Raw genomic sequence first — 19,956 nt, forward strand, 5'->3', positions numbered from 1 at the left:
TCGCTTTCAATTTTCAAGCGCATTCCGTGATAAACGTGATTAAAGATACAAATGCAAGCATAGTGATAAAAATAGCCATTTTTTAATTCAGAAAGTTTTATTACAATTTTTGAAAATACATTAAACAACACTTACAGAAGAAATTTGCATATTATACAAATATAGACTGTAGAGGTAAAAAAATAAAAATAACAGTGGACTATTTCGTAATTGCAAGACTATGTTGGAAGAAAGGAAGAAAGACATCTCGTTAGTCGGCAGTGAGCCAGGCCCCTGTGGCTTGGACAAGTCTCTAAGGTGGAGGTTTAAAGAGAAGATTGATTGCTTTGTGAAAGATGTGTAGCCTTGTATCTTCTTCAGAACTAGATCAGCGAAGACAGACAAGAGGTATTTGGTTTTCTTCAGGACTTGCTGTCACAGAACATTAAGACATCCTCTGAGTGCAGTCATTGCAGATGGCTCTCACTGGTGACTATCGCGAGCCCGGTGGGCATGTGTGGGTCCATTAATGAGACAAATGCCTTGTCATGAGTCAACGATCAATTTCAACCAATGTGCCTGTCCTCGTTTGCTCTAGATGTCTTTTTTATCCTAGAGATATTGGTGATTGATTGGCTGGGCATCACTGGAGCAGCATAATGAAAGAAACAAGCCTAAGGGAGCCGTGAGGTTTGAAGGAAGACCTTGAAGGGGATACAAGGTCTTCGGGGTGTTGCTCGATGTGAGCGGTGGCGGGTCTATGAGACTCGCATCCATAATTGACAGGTGCCCCGAGTCCTACTTACAATAAGCACAGTACGTAGGACTATCGTGCACATTTTGTTCTTGACTAGAAGAATGGCAATCAACTGAAATGAACGATAGTCCAGGAGTGTGTGAAAGTTTCCCCAAATAAAGGGCCGTATGTATGAAGTCCTTTTGTGATTGATCAACTGTGTGATTGTTAAAAAACTACTTTTCCAGTCGCAAATCCTGTGATTTTTTTTTTCCAATGTAAAAAAGCCCTGTTTATGACTTGTGGGGGAAAAAAGGACTTTGCGACCCTTTCCGAACCGCAAAAAGGAGGGGGTATGAAAGGGTCTTTCCCACCCTTTCGTAAATCGGAAAGTTATGTATCAACAGCTTGTGACTGCAACTGTGGTTGCAAACCATTGATCATTTACCAAGTCAGGGAGGGGAATTGATTTGCAAAGGGGAAGACATCCCATTGGAACAGCTTCCTCTTGGGGAATAGTGTCAGTGGCCTCCCAGGGAGTAGCCAGGCGCGAACCACTCAAAATGACTTCCCAATCAGGAAAAGTTTTTTTTTTTTAAACCCCTATCCCTTTAATGGATAAGGGCTGTGTTGACTTTAATTAAACGTTTCCCTTTTTGGAATGCAAATGTAGGAATGATGGTCTTCTGTTTCTAGCAGGCCTCCATCCATGCATTAACAGCCAATCACAGCAGAAAGCGAATTCCAACCTGCCTAATTAATATTCGTTATGCAGATCATTTTGCAACCCCCTGATTATTGGAATTTATGTGTTCAATTTGCTTGGTGAAATTAAAAGCATGCAGTAGAAAGTTAGTGTCAATTTGCACCCACTCTTTGCTACCTGTCGTTTGGTTCGTCCAACCCAAAAAAACACTTTCAAGAACTTTTCAGGTTTATAATCGCATTGCTCAGGAAGAGAATACCAACTGGTTTTTTTTTCAACAATATGATATGAAGAACAAATGTGCGGATGTTAAATAAGAGTATACGCAAATAAATTGGTGTGAAAGTCTGTTTTTCATTTGGATTTGACAGTGAAAACCTTTGCAAATTTCACTAAGTCCTCCCTAGATCTCATAGAAGGTTGCAACAAAAAAACACTTTGCACCTTAGGACACATTTTGCTTCTGAGTCTGTTCCCATGACCACATAATAATGTTATTGAAATCAAACCGCTAGCCAAAAACCTGAACAGAGTGTACTGTGATAAATAAATTGTTTGTTTCCTCTTCTGAGTAATGTAAACATGGGAAGGAGCCCAGAAGCGATTTGATAAACCAGTTAGAGTTCCGCCATGTTTAATTTTGTTTAGTAGGTGTTTTATTCAGTTATTAACGTGTGTAAGTCCCTCGTGACCCCTTCCCCAAGGGCCGCATTGGTATAGCAAGTTACTCTAGGCGCTACTAAGAGCGCCCTGGATTTCAGAAATGTGAGTCTAACACTATTGACATTGTAAATTAGTGCTTCGTGTAGCAGGGCTGACAGTGGTCGTTAGCCCTTCCTTTGTGTTCTTACCTCCTTAGCCTCACAGAATACCTATGTGTGTTCTAACTTGTACCGGAGTGTTCCACTCTTGTCAGTTGATGGTCTGGTCAGCTGCTGGCGAGGTGTCCGTTCAGCTGTGCTCTTAAATAAATCTACTCTTGTAACTTAATGGAAGTGTCCTGTTCCTGCTTAATCTAACATACAGCAGACATCCCATAGAATGACAGCAGTTTTCTGGCATTTTCCAAAATGCGCGCATTATCCTAGAACCGTTTTAGTGATGTAAAGCATCAGAAGGTTTCACCGACAATTGTAAACAAGTAGACACACACCTAATTCCTCGAGATAGTGTGCATCCTCTGCCATTTATTTTCATTTGCACAGCTGATGGAAGATTTTCAATCCCCAAGCAACTGATATCTACAATCACCCGACAGCAAACCTACTTTAGGGGTAGATTAAACAAGCATTGGCAAAGCCAATAGGACTTGTGATGTCCACTAGATTTTTGGCAATTCTTGTTTTGTCATGGTTTTTGCAAAACTTTATTGTTCAGGAAGCTTCCAGATGTTTGTCATTCTAAAAAAAAAAAAGCCTGATGCCAAAGTGTTTTTTTGGTCTCACAAAAGTACACATACTGTAGTAGTCCCTGGCACTGAAGGGAACTACTTTGTGTGTGGATGTGCTTATTGTGAAAGGGGAGCATGCCATAACTCATAGCTGAAGTGGGCTGATGCATTGCCCCTTGATGTGTGTTCAAGTGGGTTGGAGAAGAATGTCACAACCACAGACACATAGATGAAATGTTGATGAATACCCCTATAAGTAACTATGTCAAACACATAAATTTTGTAATATCAAAAGGTTTTCACTAACAAAGACCTAAAAAAGCCAACCGTTTTGCCAGCCTTTAAGAATGAAAGAAGGAAAACAAGAAGGAAAGAAAGAATGTAAGAAGGCAAGTAAGAAAGAATGAAGGCAAGAAAGAACAAAAGACAGCAAGAAGTAAAGAAAGACGGCAAGAAAGAAGGAAAGAGGGGAAAAGGGAAAGAAAGAAGGAAGAGAGAAAGAAAGAAAAGCAAAGAAGGCAAGCTAGAATGAAGCAAAGAAAGCAAGGCAGGAAGGCAAGAATGCAGGAAAGAAGAAAAGAGGGGAAAAGAAAAAGAAAGAAGAAGGAAAGAAACAGAAAGAAGGTTGTAAAGAAAGAAGGTTGGAAAAAAAAGAAGGGAAGATGGGCCAATGGAAGGAAAGGTGTATAGAAATGATGAAAATATGTTAGGAAAGAAAAGAAAAAAACAAACAAACAAAAAAGAAACAAAGGAAGAAGGAAAGGAAAAACAAAGGAAGAAAGAAGGAAATAGAAAGTGGTACAAATTAAGTATGTACAGCAAATTAAACAATATAAAGGCTGATTATCTTCCTGGGCAAAGTTTATTAAAGAACCAGCGGTGAGATTGAGTCTAGAATAAACGTGTTCTGGAGATTTGCCTACTTATGAATTCACATGTATAACATTGAAGCGTTGGGTTTGAGTACTGCATGCATAATCCAAGAGAGAATAACTTAGTAGTGAACAGTTTCAAATGGGTGCAATCTTTTATGCTGTGAAATACCATCATTCAGATTTACAAAGACACTTCAAAAGGAATTTACAACAGCATTGTCATGAAACAGTAACTGATTAACCATTCCCCTATGCTGTATGCTGTAGTGGGTGGAAGCAAAATGTGAATGACACAACAGACCAGTGGATGAAGAGAAGTAGCTAAAAGCCCATTTAAATAAGTAAGATTTTGGCTCATGACATACCTAAAAAGGACGGGGAATTCTTGGTGCAAAGGGCACAGCTACTAATTACTGTCACTGAAAGATGCAGTAATTACCAGATTTGCACCACATTAAATGTTCTTGATGCCCACTGAAGTTTATATCAGATTAGAATTGGCAGTGCCTCCACTTATGCGTCCTAGATGTGGTCCCCACATCTGGGCAAGTACTAAACTCATTCATACACATACCAATTAACAAGACAGACCCATTTTTACACAATATTTATCACAATTCATTCTAGTGAAAGCAGGGGTGCTAATTCAAGCTGTGGGGTTGGGGGCAGGTTTACCCACCCTGGATGGGACCCATGATCCATTTCTGTACCCTGTGTGCAAAGGTGTGCAGAGCAATAATGATTGGCCCCTGCTTTGCTACTGCCTGCTCTATGGGAAGACATAGGAATGTCTCTTCCATGAACTTGCAAAATAATTGTTGGAAGCAGAGGGTAGGGCAGTGCTTAATTTGAGCCAGTGGTTTCCATTGCTCGGCATCAGCACTTAATCATCAACACCAGTTCTTTTCATGAGCACCAGATAAGGACACATTTATTTATGATAGGAACAGGGAGATTAAGCAATTTGCCCAGAATCACAGGATGTTGAGCCCATGCTGAGACTCAAACCTGGTTCCCCAGTTCTGAATTTGGCAGTTCTGGCCATTAAAACACATCCTTTCCCCACTTACATGGTTGGTTCGGTTTTAGGCAGCCCTCACAGGAGAAATGGGCTGGTGCAAGGTGCTCCCGATGAAAGCCCCTGCACGTATTTCTTTTCTTCAAATTAACCACTGGGGTAGGGTAGGCTAAAGTCATCTGTCACTGAGCATGTGACCAGAGAGGAAAATTCTTTAGAGGCAGAGCGATGAAAGAGAAAATGATGAAGGAGGGTGAATACACTACAGACACAAAAATGAGCAATAGAGAGGTGTGGGGAGAAGTGAGGTGACAGCTGTGAGAGGCAACCCATGTGAGATAAGAGATATAGAGACAGCTAAGAGAAGGGAGATGAATGACAGAGAAGAAGAGACAAAGTGTAAGACTAGTGAGAAAGAGTATATAAAAGACAGAAACATATTGAAAAGGAACATTTGAAAAAAGGTCAGTTAGGAGATAAAGAAACGAGGGGCCTCACATCTCGTGTATGTGATAGAGATAAGGAGATCAACAGGTGAAAAACAATAGAAATAAAATGAGAGACAGATGAGAGCTAATAAAGAGACAGGTGACAAGGAGCAGAGAGAGAGGGTGAGGCAGACATGTGTGAGATAATGAAATAATACAGCAACAGGTGAGAAAAAAGCTGAATAAAGGAAGTCAGGTGGGAAAGCGGGAGTTGAGAGGTGATGTTGCAAGAGGAGACGGACTGACAAATAAGAACAAGGCAGCTGAAAAACAGGCCCAGAGGAGACAGCAAAAAGCAAGCAAAAAAGATACAGAAAGTGATGGAAGACAGAAAATTGAAGGGTGGTAGGACATTTTGAAAGAGAGCTAAGGGGGATGACAGCCGAGAGATGTTGAGGCCATGAGATAGAGACCAGTTAAAACACATAGCAGGGATTGGGGATAGGTAAGAGAAAGGATAAAGGGTATGTGAGAAAAACAAACCAGAGAGGGGAAGGTAGGTGAGAGGTGATAGAGAGCTAGGCAAGAAAGAGCTGATAGCTGGAGACAGGTGAGATGAAAGCTAAGAAAGATATGGAAAATTGGTGAGTAAAAAGGCAACTGAGGGAGGGAAAGAGGTGATACAGAGTCAAATGATATAAAAAACATATGGAGGAGACAGATGAGATAGGAGAGAAAAATTGGGTTTCTGGTTGAGGGGGCAAAACCCTACTCAAGCAACAACACAATCTCAGCCAGGGTAAAACACAAGCATCCCCCAAATTAATCTGTGTTTAACCCTCTGTTACTTGGCACAGAGCAGTCACTCTTAACTTAGAGGCAATGTGTGAAGCAGGACAAAGTAGAGGAAGAGAGGGAATGTGAGAAGTGTGAGAAGAGTCAGAGCTGGGGGGGAATACAGCAAGATAGGGAAGATATGAGGGACACAGAAGAAAGATGACAACGAGTAGAGAGAGCAGTGGTACAGGGAGAGGAAGACATTTAAAGGAGTGAGATAACTTACAGGAACGTAACCATTTTCTCATCCAAATACTCATGCAGACTATTCCAGAGTATACAGGGCATTACAATGTTGAGGATAATTCAAGCCTTAGCCAATGATCACCGTAGTTCTCTGGGGAAAATCTTTTAAAGATTCTTTAAACCTATACAGGGTCTTTGTCCCAGAAAGCTCTATGGGCCAAGCACAACTTCTTGTGTCATTCTCATAGAAACACATTGGAGATAGAATTGAATTTGGAAAAGGATGTTAATGTTAATTGGGCAATACCATACAGAACTGAATTGGGATTAGAATTTGGGGATCTTCTAGAGCTCCAAACTCTGTTTAAGCCATCTCATGAATGATATCTTTCACTCCAATATACCTTTTCATTTTACAAATATATTCTTAGGCACTTTGATAACTGTAAGGATATTTCCATAGATATAACTTTACATTGCTTCACATTACTCCTCAACCGGATGTCGAAGAAGTTTGAAAGCCCCTTTGACTTTGCTTTCTCATTCTACTGTACATTTCATTTGTTAATGCTTTTTATATAATTTTTCAGTCTGATAAGGATTTAAACTATTTTAATGGTCTCATGTTATGATATTAGTATCAACGATATTTCAATGTTTTCCTTGCCTGTATCTCCTTTACATTCTCTTACGTCCCTGCTTCTCCCATCCCCATTAATCCTGTAAAATGTTTTTGCATTTATTACACATGCTCTAAAATATAATTGCATAATATATTTATATACAAGTTGTGATATAGGACCATAAATATTGATCCAATAAACATCTTTATTAAAAAAAAAAAAAGGTACCCTGAATATTGATCCAATAAACATCTTTATTAAACAAAAACCCAAAAAGATGCCAAATTGGTGAAACTAAATCACAGTACATGTTGTAGAGGGGAAAGCACAAGTGCTTGGGAATAGCACACACAGGCCTAAAGTCAGCAAAAAGAGACAACATAAAATAGGAGAGCAGCAACAAAACTGGTGTCTGTTCCTACAATGCTACTGTGCAATATCAATATCAGGGCACATGAATCAATGAGCACTGATGGTGCACAATCCATCGCTAGCAATTTAATATTAGCTCTCTGACCTTGGTGTTCTAACCATTTAAGCATCCAATTTGCTTCTGAAGGTTTACCACCAAGCGAAATTATCCCGTCAAAGCAAAGGAGGAGCAGTGGTTGATTTACCACTCTGTACCGCACTCTCGTTCGTTCTGCTTTTCCAGTATCTGTGGTCTCGCAGAGATCCTCTGGCCGCACTTGTTTCTCACAGTAAAGTAAGCTTCAGAGTGTAAAGGGAGGATTGTGTGAGACATACACTCATTCTAAACATGAGAGGAAAGGTATAGGCAGTGCATGGTACTAGGTTGGCCTCAGTACTAACTTACCTAGCGGGCCCATAAGAGGCCATGGGCAAGCGGGCGTTTAGGGAATTCAGGGAAAACACCAGAGAAAGGCTAGGAGGTCTTCCCTGCGACAGAGAGAATCCAGCTAGGGGTCAATGGGAAGCCTGTCTTCTGAAGGACCGCATTTTGAATTGGCAGAGTCTGCAAACCAATTTTGTCTGGAGGCGATTTCCGTAGTCACTCCCTCATTGCTACACTATGTTTATTCAACTAAAGATCCACATTGTCATAACTTTACAAACAACCAAATCTAACAAATATGCTGGTGCCTGCATAAATTACCTGGAAGCTGTGTCATGGGCTCTGTTTAAAGATGATTATGCTCAGGGCCACTGGAATAATGCACCAGGAGAGAGCCAAATTATGAAGCAGGGTTGACAATTATGTAGCAAGAAAAGGCAAATTATGCGGTGTAATGCAGCACATTCTGAGATAGTATTACGAGTTTTCACACATATTAACACTGTCTTTGTATAGGTTTCACCTCATTAGTATCAGCTTGACACCCAAATATAGCAATTAGCAACAGAAAGGTAGCGAATCAACCTTTGCAACAAGCCTTCCACTGCGCAGCAACATGTGTCGCTGTGTTTTAGTAAATTTTGAATTATTTCAGCTAGAGGCAAACATTTTTTTGTTAAAATTTGCAGATTATGTAGGAGATTTAGAATTATGTGGCAAATACCCCAAATCAATATTTATGTGAAAAACGCTGCAGTCCCAAAATTACATAATTTCAGTGACCCTGATTATACTACATAATCAAGATCAGCTGAACAGATAAACGCCAGGGGTGTAATGCAGATCCCTGCAGTCTTTGCAGCAGAGTTCTCCCCCAGTCCTTCAGGGGCCCCCATTCAGCCCAATACTAAGAATATCTGGGAGATATGGGAGACTAAGGGCAGCCTCTTCCTGTTTTGCAGGGGTCCCATCATTTTGTGTAACACCACTGACAAACCTATGTCCACAGCAAAAATTTCAAGAAACATTGGAGGTGTTTAACACATTTCCAAACAGTAGAGGTGGAATTAGCAAAGGGAGCAAATAATGAAATTTCATATTTCATATATTAATGAAATTTCATATTACACTATTTCGAATATTAAGGCAAGCCTTTGAAGATTGGGTCTTAACGGTGAAACACGTTAGCTGTAGTCAGAGGTGCAGCATGGAGGGTGGGGCAGTCCGCCCGAGGCTGGACGAGTTTTGGAGGTCTTACATGCGTTTGCAAATGCAGGCCGGTCTCTTCCATTCGGCCGCCACGTCGCGGCAAAGGCAAAAACCAACACGGGTGGCAAAGTGTGTAGCTACGCCACTGGCTGTAGTCGTCACTGTGGTGAAATTGGACAGCTTTCATCGTGATCCAAAACCAAAAAAGACACAGAGTGGCGGACCAGTTAGGTAGCACCTCACTGTAATTCCGCAAATAAATCTTTGAGAATCGTACCCAATGCTCCAGCGCTTGTCACCCTTTAGTGCCACTGAATACAGATTATAATTTACGTTGAAGAAAAGGAGGTGCTCCGAAGAAAGTAAATTTAGTCGATAGTGATTTCTTCAACAGATTTCTTTATTCAAAAACTCATGCTTAATCATAAAAACAGCCAACGCGTTTCGTTCCCAAAGTGAAACTGAGGAACTTCATCAGGGCTTAATAAGGTTGTGATCTATTGCGTCGTGAGGATATATCTCTAAATATAATGTCGCCTTCTGATAAAGGTAAGCTTCAAGTGCTACAGCTTGACACCTTGCTAAGTGTCAGGAATCTCCGTCCATGGCACCGTATGATTGATGGTGATGCATGTAACTATGCAGAAGAAAACCAATCTATGCTATTTTTTTTTCTTCTTCAAAGATGTATCACTCATTAGTATTTTTTATCGTAGTTCTGAATATGTCAATATATAGGTTTTGCATATGATTCGTAATATGGGTGGGCAACTGTCTATTGAGGGTGTACTATGTCCCTTTTCCGGATATCCTGGGATTTAACCCAGGGCTCTAATTTTCATTCTATTTATTTACAAATATGTACAACATACTGAAACAGCTGAAAACCTGACCTTGCACATTGACTTATGATACTATAACTGGCATGTGGAAATCCACACATCACAAGACAATCGACATTGTCAAATCAATACAGAGAGCGTGCACCCAAGATCAATCTCGGTCATCATACTTTTCCCAGAAGAAAACACTGTCATAGGAGTCTGCCATGAGGGACTAACAGGCCAACCTTGTCTGCAAGCTATCCATGCCCACAACGTGGGAGAAACCAATACCTTCATCGACAACATGATATGATACAATTGGATCTAAAAAATATCACACCAGTCATTAAAAAAGCCTGGATTTTCTTCCATACTTTTCAGAAAGTGATAATTTTAAATAGTATATTCAAGGCACACATTAGATTGTAATTTCCTTATTTCTCTTAAAGACAAACATGACAGCAGCTACAAGAGGGATGGAAGCATGGGCGAAACATCTCCTGAGGGATACTGCCCATAAAGAGGTCGAGCAAGGCCTAATGCATGCCTAAATATCTGTGACCCTAACACATCCATGGTTTCCCTATTGGCTTTGTGGGCCTCTCACCCCCACCCCACCCCCAAGATGTTCCGGTGCTATGCAAAACAAACCAGTATATACACCACCTACTGTTACTAAGTGCCACCCAAGATAAATGTTGTGCAGTGCCCCACCTCCAGTTGAATAACATTTGACATAGTAATATTTGTGTTAAGATAATTTCAAATTGTTCACTATCTCCATTCAGGTATATTGTGTTGGCAGTAAACCTCACTCCATGTTCTGAGCTAAGTGTACACACTTCAGAATACAGACGTAGAGCAGTTAACCTAACCTACACCTAAGGCCACATCAGGATTAGCCTTGAAAAACTGTATGCAAAAGTACTCACCTGTTAATAATTTGCATTAGTGTAGGGTTAAAAAATCAGCAGGTGCACAGTTTGCATCACAATATGCCTTTGATGCTTTGGAAAGGGAAATTATTGCAGATTTCTCCTACTGCAAATCGAGGTGGCAAATACCCACGATCTGCACAAACATCATTATCCCATTTGGGCTTGAACAAGAGTTTGCACCCCGCTTAGAGGCAAATGGAACCTGGATATCGGACGTTAACTGTCAGACAAAGAATGGGAGCAACTACTGAAACACCCCAAGAAAGTACCCCTTAACCCCAAGTTTTAACTTATCCAATACATGTTCTTACATAGGGCATATTTGACTCCGCACGGATTGAGCAAGATGTTCCCGGACACAGCAGACATATGACCTAGATGCCACACACAAACAGCTGACTTATCACACAAGATAGGGGCATGCCCAGGACTGGCCTCCTTTTGGGCAACCGTGCTCAAAATCCTTAGTGAAGTGGTGCCTGTTGCGGGGGGTGACACAATTGACTACTGCATTCTGGGTATGTGTAAAAAACATAAGAAGCAGGGAACACAATCTAGGTTTGCCAACCTGGTGTTACTCTTGGCGAAACAATCAATCACGTTGCGATGGAAATCTGCACATCCCCTGCCGGCTCTGGCGTGGCATAGCGAGGTTGTCCGATAGAGCAGAAAGTATGGAAATAAGGAGTTGGGAAAATAGAGAATTGCGAAAGACCCCAATTTCGTTGGAGTAGGATGCGATGTTGGAACTGTTTATTTCCACCGAACCTTCGTCGCACTGAGACTCTGCGATACTCATAGCGTTCTTAGCAACAATATGGGCTCAACCAGTAGCAAACCCCACACAAACCCTACAGGGATGTGATATGTAAAACTGAAGGCCTAGTACCTGGGACCCTGTGCCAGAAACTGACTTGTCCGCCGACCAATGGGCTATGTTAACAATGTAGTGAGTCTGAGGTGGGGAGGAGGGTGGGTTTCTTCAGTTATATATACAGGGTGGAGGGAGGGTATTTCTTTGTTGGCTTCAGACTTTTCGATTGTATGAATTGCTGCTACAACTGTAGACAACCCCACTGCTATCACTGTTCCTGACAAGAATGTACCTGTTGTTGGTAATCTGCAAGCAGTAATGATACCCTGGTAACCACAATATGCTGATCCTATACGATTCTGGTACTGTAACATTCATGCCATCTTGGATTGTTATTTTGTTTTGAAAATCAATAAAATATGTTAAAAAAAAAAAAAAAGAGTTTGCGCCCAAAGTGGACTTACTGTACCACTTAATCAAAGCCCTAATATCAATTGGATAGGTCATCATCATTTTACAGTGGTCGAAACCCCGTCGACGCTTATGTGGCCAAAAATTGACTAAGGACACATTCAATTTGTATATGTTGCTCCTGTTTTTGTAACGTGTAATATGTGTTAGCCACTTGTCTGGTTGATGATTTGTATTGTTTGTATTCCAGCATAATACATTGAGCGCTATTGTTCTTGATTTTTTATAAAATGTAATAAATGTGTAATAACTTAGTTAAAAAATGTTTACATATGGGCATTCCTATTTTTTCTTTTGCTTTCTCCCTTTTATCCAATTTTGGTTTTATGTGGAATGTTGAACTGTTAGGGAATTTTGTAATTTTATTGAAATTGTTTCTTGAGCCTTTTGTTAGGACTAAATACTGACTGCCCCTGGCTCAGGTGTGTTGGGTTGCCCCTGTGGTTGATAATGAGCACTCCAGCAGGGACAGGGAGTTATTGGCAAACTGTAGCAGTTTTCAGTCTATCACCCCTGTTCCATAATGATGGTTTGCCCAAACACGTGACCTACTAGCTCGCGGTGACAGCTGCAGCATGATAGCATCAGTAATTAAATAAAAACAAATGTTCAACGTTCATTTGAAATGTCTCAGTAATTCACTTAGACTGTCAAAACAGTGTCAAGACAGGCGGCTCACAGCTGATTATTTAGAAAATGCATTGTAAATCCATGGGCAGAAAAGGATGCCGCTCAACGCCCTTAGAGGCGTCAACCCCATTTATTGTTTATTTCATTAATCTAAGTTTTGGAAATGTGTTGTTAGCCTCATCATAGCCTCGCACTTGAACTGTTATGCAAAGACCATTAATCTCCATGAACACCCTTACAGCAAAAGGACTTAGAATAGATACTCTTGTTTCCATGCATAGTACTCTTTGACCACGTCTATTAGTTACCAAACTAACAATATATATTTGAATGGTTAAATTTGAACATATCAGTGAATTTTCAGCTGCTGTATTTTTACAGGACAATGTTTGAACCTGATTTGTTCATCCGTTTCTTTCTTTCTCAATGTGTCCTTTTTTCCAAAGTGCACATTTGTTCATCTGAGCCAGAGCATGTCTTTTCTAGAACTCGTCTCTGCCCCTCCAACCTTCTTACCCTTGTTTCAGGCTTGATCTCAATCATGGGCACTCTAGGCCTCTGCAGCAAGTAGCAGCATAGCTCCATTTGCCATGGTTTTTATGTCTTTCTCTTCCAGTTTCCTTCCCTTTTTTGTGCGTTTTCTCTCTTGTTCTGGATCAAAGTCTAAAATGCTAATTAAGTGCTGGTTCACAAAATTGAGTGCTGGTGGGCCCTAGCTGCAACCACTGGCTCAAATTAAGCTCTGGCCACACCTCAGCATTTGCTGCTGTGAGCACTCCCCTCACCTCTAGTAAGACTTTGTGTCTCTCCGCTACCGTTGCTCACTTCCCAGTTCTCCCAACCTATGACTGTCACTCCAGTCCACAGTTTGGTCAACAAATGGCTCAACTGCTTCCCAAGCCTGCCAGTGCCACACAACATTGGCCTGACTAGCAGCATCAGAGGATCCATAATAACCTCAACTATCAAAACATATGTTATGCATCAAACTGTGCTAGTTACACAGCTCAAGCCCAGATGCTGCATTTTGTTACAGTCTCAAAAACCTACATGTTTCTTAAAAGAATGACACCGTATGGACATTCTATTTACTATGAGTGATATATATGAGCAAACTCTCTAGGTTTCTACTGTACACCAACTCCCAAGAGTAAATTTTGTCTCTACAATTTTGCTACCCCTAAAAATCAAAGCTTAAACAGGTGGTATTTGGCAGTTCAGTGACACTGCATCACTACAAGGTTCCTGTGTTTCCAAGGACAGAAGCAATACGTCTTACAAGAACTGACTGATTTTAAGTTACTGAGGCCACGGAGAATTGGAATGACACTGACTCACTCAGTCTGCAGGTGTGGAAGGAGAAAGGCAGTTTCAAGGCAAAAAGATATTCTATCTGGTGGATAGGGCAGACTAAAGTGCCAGGCAAATGGAGGGAGCAGAGAGAAAGTGCATGTAAATGGCTGGGGAGGCAAAAAGAGACTTAAAAGGCTATTCACAAAGGTAAATCTACATGTGTAGATTTACTACAAGTAAATGTCTTCTTACACTTTTGAGTAACTTTACTACTTTTGGCTATTCACCATTTTCAAATGTAAGGTTACTCAAGAGTGTAGACTTGCATGCTCCCCCAACCAAACAAAATAGGGGTGGAGTCAGTAAAAACATCAAATACAACTGTAAAGTTACTACTAGGGCTGACTTAATTAGCATATTTACTGTTTAGCACACTTGGTGGAGAACTTGGTATTTGGGGTGGAGATCTCTGTAGGATAAAGTTTATTAAACTTTTAAATAAAATTATGAAAAATATTTTACCTTACATTTTAATGTTCATTCATTTTAAATATTTGCTTTAAATGTAGAATTTAAAGGGCCATAGCATGAATAACTTAATTTTAGATTAAAAATGTAATTATTTTGAATATATTAAATTAAAATAAAATGTTTCATGAAGTTTAAATTATGATCAAATTCCCCAAAAAGTAAACAAATTATAATATGGATTAAAAATTATTAAAAGTAATGCATAGAATTTACAGTAATATAATTACTTTTAATATACATTAATATTACGTTCATTTTTTAAATAAAAAAGTTAGTACAATATTTAAAACTCAAATCAAATGTTTTATTTATAGATGTTTTTAACATTAAATTTTTTTTTTTTTACATTTTTATGTAGTTGAAAGAATTTGATTTATTTTAACATTGCATTGTATGGGGGTTTATTTTAAGCCTTTTCACCATTATTTTCTATGGGAGGGTGTTGCAGTACCGGTTGTTAGCCATGTGTGATGCTGGAGTATATTTACAACCGTTTTCAGTCCATATTGGCTGTAGTAACTATAGAGGGGTAGTTTGTGAATAGTAATTGGCTTACTCTTTTATGGGTGAGTACATGTCCCTTCCTAAACTCCTTCCTAGCGCTCTCTAAACCCCTCCTTACTTCTAACTTAACACCTCTCCTTCTGTATTAAGTATTCCCTATTTTCCAGTCACTCCCCTCTGTACCTCCCACATTTACTACTAAAACGTATACTTATTTATTCGGAGAGATCAGAAGTTGGGGTGGGGAAGTCCACACATAAAAGATAGGAGAGATGGGGGCACAGCCCTCCACATGTAGGTTTGTGGGTAGCATTTTGTAGTAAGTTAGTAGTACTACTAGATGTACTACAGAATGCAGTTTGAGAATATGTCCCTTATTTGCTATATGTGTGGAGCAAGGAGTAAGAGGTTAAACTACTCTGGGCATAATAATAAATCAAGGTCTTTCATATAACTCCTGACCCTGAAGAGTTTAGGGTTCTACATGAATATAGGTCTATTGAAGCCAAACCAAAGAGGGCCTATACATGGAGCAGCAGCACCATGACTTAAGGCCTGTACGGGCCAGGGGTTGATGGTTCGAGGTATGAGGTAAAGAGAATTGCTCTAACTGGGGCACTTGGATACTCACTTACTTTGATAAGGGGAGGGATGCATTATGTATGGGTGAATTGAAAATGCTTGTGAAAATATATATAAATACTGTAAAGTGTTATCCATACCAAGTATAATGACAACTCAAGCTCTACTCAGACAGTGAAAAGTAAATAGCAAACAACTATTAAGATATTGACTTGTACTATCAATTATATAAACATATACTCTATTTATCACTAGATGTGTAATTTAACCTAACCCATATTATCTAGCCTAAACAATAAAACGTAACCTAGTAAAATATTGTCAGGTGCACAAGAGTGCATATGTGGTGGTAATGCACTAGCTGCCGATGAGTACAACAGAAGACATAAGAGCATTTGGGATGTGAGTTTCAATGCACTCAAATTTAACAAGGTCTTTCACAATGCAATCCAAAACAGTGAATAGCTACATTGGTGCGTCCTAAAAGTTCGATCCCTGCATTTGTGGGAAATTTGAGTGCAATTGGTCACCCTAAAGGGTGTTGGATGAAAGACTCATGTGCACCAGTAGATGTAGGCCAGTTGTTTCTGGTGGTAACTGACTTCCTAATTGTTCTTCAAGCTACACACTGACCTGAACCGATCTCTGTATGTTGTCCTTACAGAAGTATTACCTTTCAGGTGATAGGGCAGGCCTGCCTTCTTTATCATGCTCTTAATCACACATGCTTCGCCTCCCATTCGGGAGGCTTCTCGGAATACAGATTTTCCACTCTTGGATGTGTAGTTAAATGTATTTTTCAGCAACCTTAGGAAGATCTGTGTATAGTGTGCTAATTCATACCAGAATATCGGGAGGACTTTAGGATCTGTGGGAAAGAATCCTAGATATACTTCAGTCTCCCTTCCACGGAGATCGCTTTAACAGTCATAATCTCTTAAACAAGAGGTTTTCAAATGTTTTTTCTCTGAGCTCAGCCCTAAGCAAACAGTTTTGAAGTTGGTCCACCCTTCCAAAACATTATGGCAAGGATTAGCAGAGCTGGAGTGTTATAGATGTGTAGAGGGCCTGGTTTTAAGATATAATTTCAAGGATGCCTTTTCCGTATTTCATAACCCATACTAAAAGTGAGATTTATGAAAGATTAAATGCATCGTACAAACAAAGAAATTGATTTAAAAAAATTGATCACCAGAATTTGGTATTATGGGGCCCTCACTCTCCTGGGCCCCAATTCAATAGTACTTTCTGCAGAAATGATAGCTGCAGCTCTGAGTTGCAGGCTGTCTCCACTGCTTTTTCTACCCACCCCACCATGACAGGCCATCACTCCAATCTTGACCAGCTCTCTGTCTTGTTCAGCAGAAAACAAAATACCCATGTTACCCCCTGTTAGACCTGGGGGTCTCTAGTTGGCTGAGGTAGGTACCTTAGGTCAAATAGGGACCCTTGCATCCACATCAGGCAAAGGAAGGACACCTTCTCAGATAGCCCCTGCTCACCCCCTCTGTAGCTTGGCACGAGCAGCCAGACTTATCTTCAAGACAAGTGTGTAAAGTATTTGAAACCACGCTCCCAGTAACCCAATGATGACACTACCAATGGACTCCAAACGAATTTCATTAAAACAAGCATATATTTATATAAAAAGATATGCAATGAGACCCCACAATATAGATCGAACATATGCGTACAGCAAAGTCCCTTAGCCTCTCCTTGGTTGAATCAGCAAACTGCAGGCCAGCCCCAGAACACACAGCAAGGGTCAGTCCTTTCCTTCAGTCTCTTCAGCTGTTTCTTCCTTGGCAGAGGTTCCTCTTGACCATGAAGTAGTTTCAATCCTTTTCAGTCTTGATCAATCCAACGTTCAGGGGTTTCAGCTCTCATAGTTATACCCCTAAAAGTCTTTGAAATCTTTGTGTTCAGGGGGGCACTGTCCCCTGTTCAAACCAGTTCTGGTTGTCTCCCTGCCAGTGACACCTTCTTCCTTTGATAGTGGGGGTCTGGATCATTAATCACTCAAAAGGAAATGGAGCCATTGTTTTATGGCAGCAACCCAGGCCTCTTCACCTCCAGGGGCTACTCCTCCCCCTACACTCAAGATGCAGATCAGCCTGTTGCTGCCTCACCTCCTCCCCTGGGTCAAGACATTTCCCAGATCCTATCACTTTCAGATCCAGACAGTCAATCCACAACCAGGCGAGACACACATAAATGTTAGAGCACACAAACCAGCCATTTTCTAAAAGAGTGGTTTCTAAACACACAATGCAAAAACCACCTTCACAAAAAGATGTGTTATTGAATTGTGAGTTCAGGCACACTAAACTTCACCTCTCCATCTTAAGCCTTTGGGAAGATAGGCTGGAAACATATTACACGGCCTCCCCATTCTGTCCTATGGGCAAGACGGCCTTTCAACAGTGAAAAACGAAATGGAGAGTATTTCACTGTCAGGACATAGCACACACCTCAGTACATGTCCTACCTTTCACATACACTGCATCCTGCCCAGGAGGTACCTTGGACCTACCATAGGGGTGTCTGATGTGCATAGAAAGGGAAAGGTAAGGCCTGGCAAGTGGGTGCACTTGTCAGGACAAAATGGCAGTTTAACAAACTGCGCGCAGGCACTCCAGTGGCAGGACTGAATTCTCTCTTTAAGGCTACTTGTGTGGGTGGCACAATTAGTGCTGCAGACCCACTAGTAGCATTTGCATTACCAGCCCTGGCACACATAGTGCACTTTACTAGGGACTTTACTAGTAAGGCAAACATACCAATCATGGACAACCAATTACCATTATACTTTACACAAGGAGCACTAGCACTTTGACACTGATCAGCAGTGGCAAATTGTCCAAAGCATCTAAGTTGACAACACATGTCAGAAAAAAGGTCTAGGAGGAAAGCAAAAAGTTTAGGGAACTTTAGCCAAAAAGTGCCAAGTCCAACCCCCCCCCCCCCCCCCTTCTTTGCAGCAAGGATACCCTCGGCCTCATTGCTAGGTAGGAAAATGAGCCCCCATGATCCTTTTGACAGTAATCATTGAGATGCAGTGGGCCGCTCACATGTCTGTCCCCCAGTGCCACTGCACCTGCTTCACTAATAATAGCAACAGCCATGGGACAAGGGCTGTCTTCTCTGCCCTTTGTTAAAAGCATGAGTCTAAACTTGCCTCATCCCACAACTTACCTTCTTGCTGAGGCCCACAGTAAGGTGTTTTCTATGCTTCATCCCCCCCCCCCATCAGCCATTTATGAAGCTGAGATTCCCTGTGCAGCAAGGGTTGCCTGGGCCCCAATGCAAGCCAGGGAGAGGGGCTCTCAGACAGCCATAATTGGGGTGCAGTGTCCTCTCATACCTCTGGCCCCAGAGCCACAGCACCTGCTGCACAATTGGTAGTGATGGATCTTTTAAATAAAAAATAAAAATCCCTTATCTCACATCCTTCCATGGGGCATCTCTCTGAGGAAGCGCGCTCTATCCAGTTGTCCATTTGTCAGCAAAAAGATTAGACCCCTCGTTTAGGCCATCTCTTTGATGCTATCCATGGATCTCTCTCCCTTCCGATATCTCCTGGACTATTGCTCTGAGGATCCAGGGGTTCAGGTGATCAATGCTCTGCATCTGAATGTGACCCTGCTAATCTCCTCCCTACCACCCCATGATTCACTTGAAACCACATCTGAATGCAAAAAAAGGTTGAAGAGGGTGTGATCTATGGGGGATGTGCCCATTCATTTGTAACTTTACAACTACAGTTCCTTTTTGTTTAAAAAGCACAGCTACCCAGAAAGGTTGATCCTGAGCTTAACATGCCTCTGGCTGATAGCAAAAGGCCGGTGTAGGTGGAGATCACCTCTGCTGTGAATACGAGGGAGATACAGAAAGCTAAAAAAAAAAAAAAAAGCCACCAGGGGGCCTGCTAACTGAAAGAAACGTAAATATGTGCAACTGTTTAATCGTCAAATATAAAGGCTGCTTACAGGCTTTAAATGGACAATGGCATTTCAAACTTCATATGGAAAAGATTTATTCTTTTTAAAAGGTAATGTAAGGGTGTTTTCGGGTCAGTTCTGGAGTGTGTGCTTTTTAATGGACACTTGTATAAATGTGTGCACCAGACACAGTTGGAATATGCATTACTAAAATATATATTTTGAAATCACTTGTTTTATCTTAAACACTAAAAGCCTGATTTGTAATTTAGTAGACAGGTTACTAAGTTACTAACTCAATCGAGTGCCCTACCTGCCTGGCTCATTTAGAGCCAGGTGTTCTTTAGTATTCTGTCACTGGAACGCCTGTTGGCTCCATCGATGGAATATTTCCTGCAACAGCCTACATTGTAGGGATGTAGGGACATCCTGAAGAACGTCATTAGACTGGCTGTCCTATTTAGGGTGGATGGTGTAATGCCTTTTTTTGCTCGGTGCATAACCGCAAGGAAAAAGATTGCAATGAGGGACAGGAAAACAAAAATAATTACCTCCACCCTTGGGAGAAAACTCCTATAATATGGGGGTCATTAGTTTATTTATTTTTTTCAAAAACAAACTCCAACTTTGTTTTTGGAGGAATTT

General features: G+C 40.9%; 1 protein-coding gene across 1 annotated transcript in view; it reads left to right on the plus strand.

Annotated features, from left to right (window-relative positions):
* The window catches only part of NECAB2 (N-terminal EF-hand calcium binding protein 2), a 1,135,462-nt gene that overhangs the window by 460,368 nt on the left and 655,138 nt on the right, over positions 1-19,956 (plus strand). The window lies entirely within an intron of this gene.

The sequence above is a fragment of the Triturus cristatus genome, chromosome 12 (assembly GCF_964204655.1).
Source record: "Triturus cristatus chromosome 12, aTriCri1.1, whole genome shotgun sequence".
NCBI lineage: Eukaryota > Metazoa > Chordata > Amphibia > Caudata > Salamandridae > Triturus > Triturus cristatus.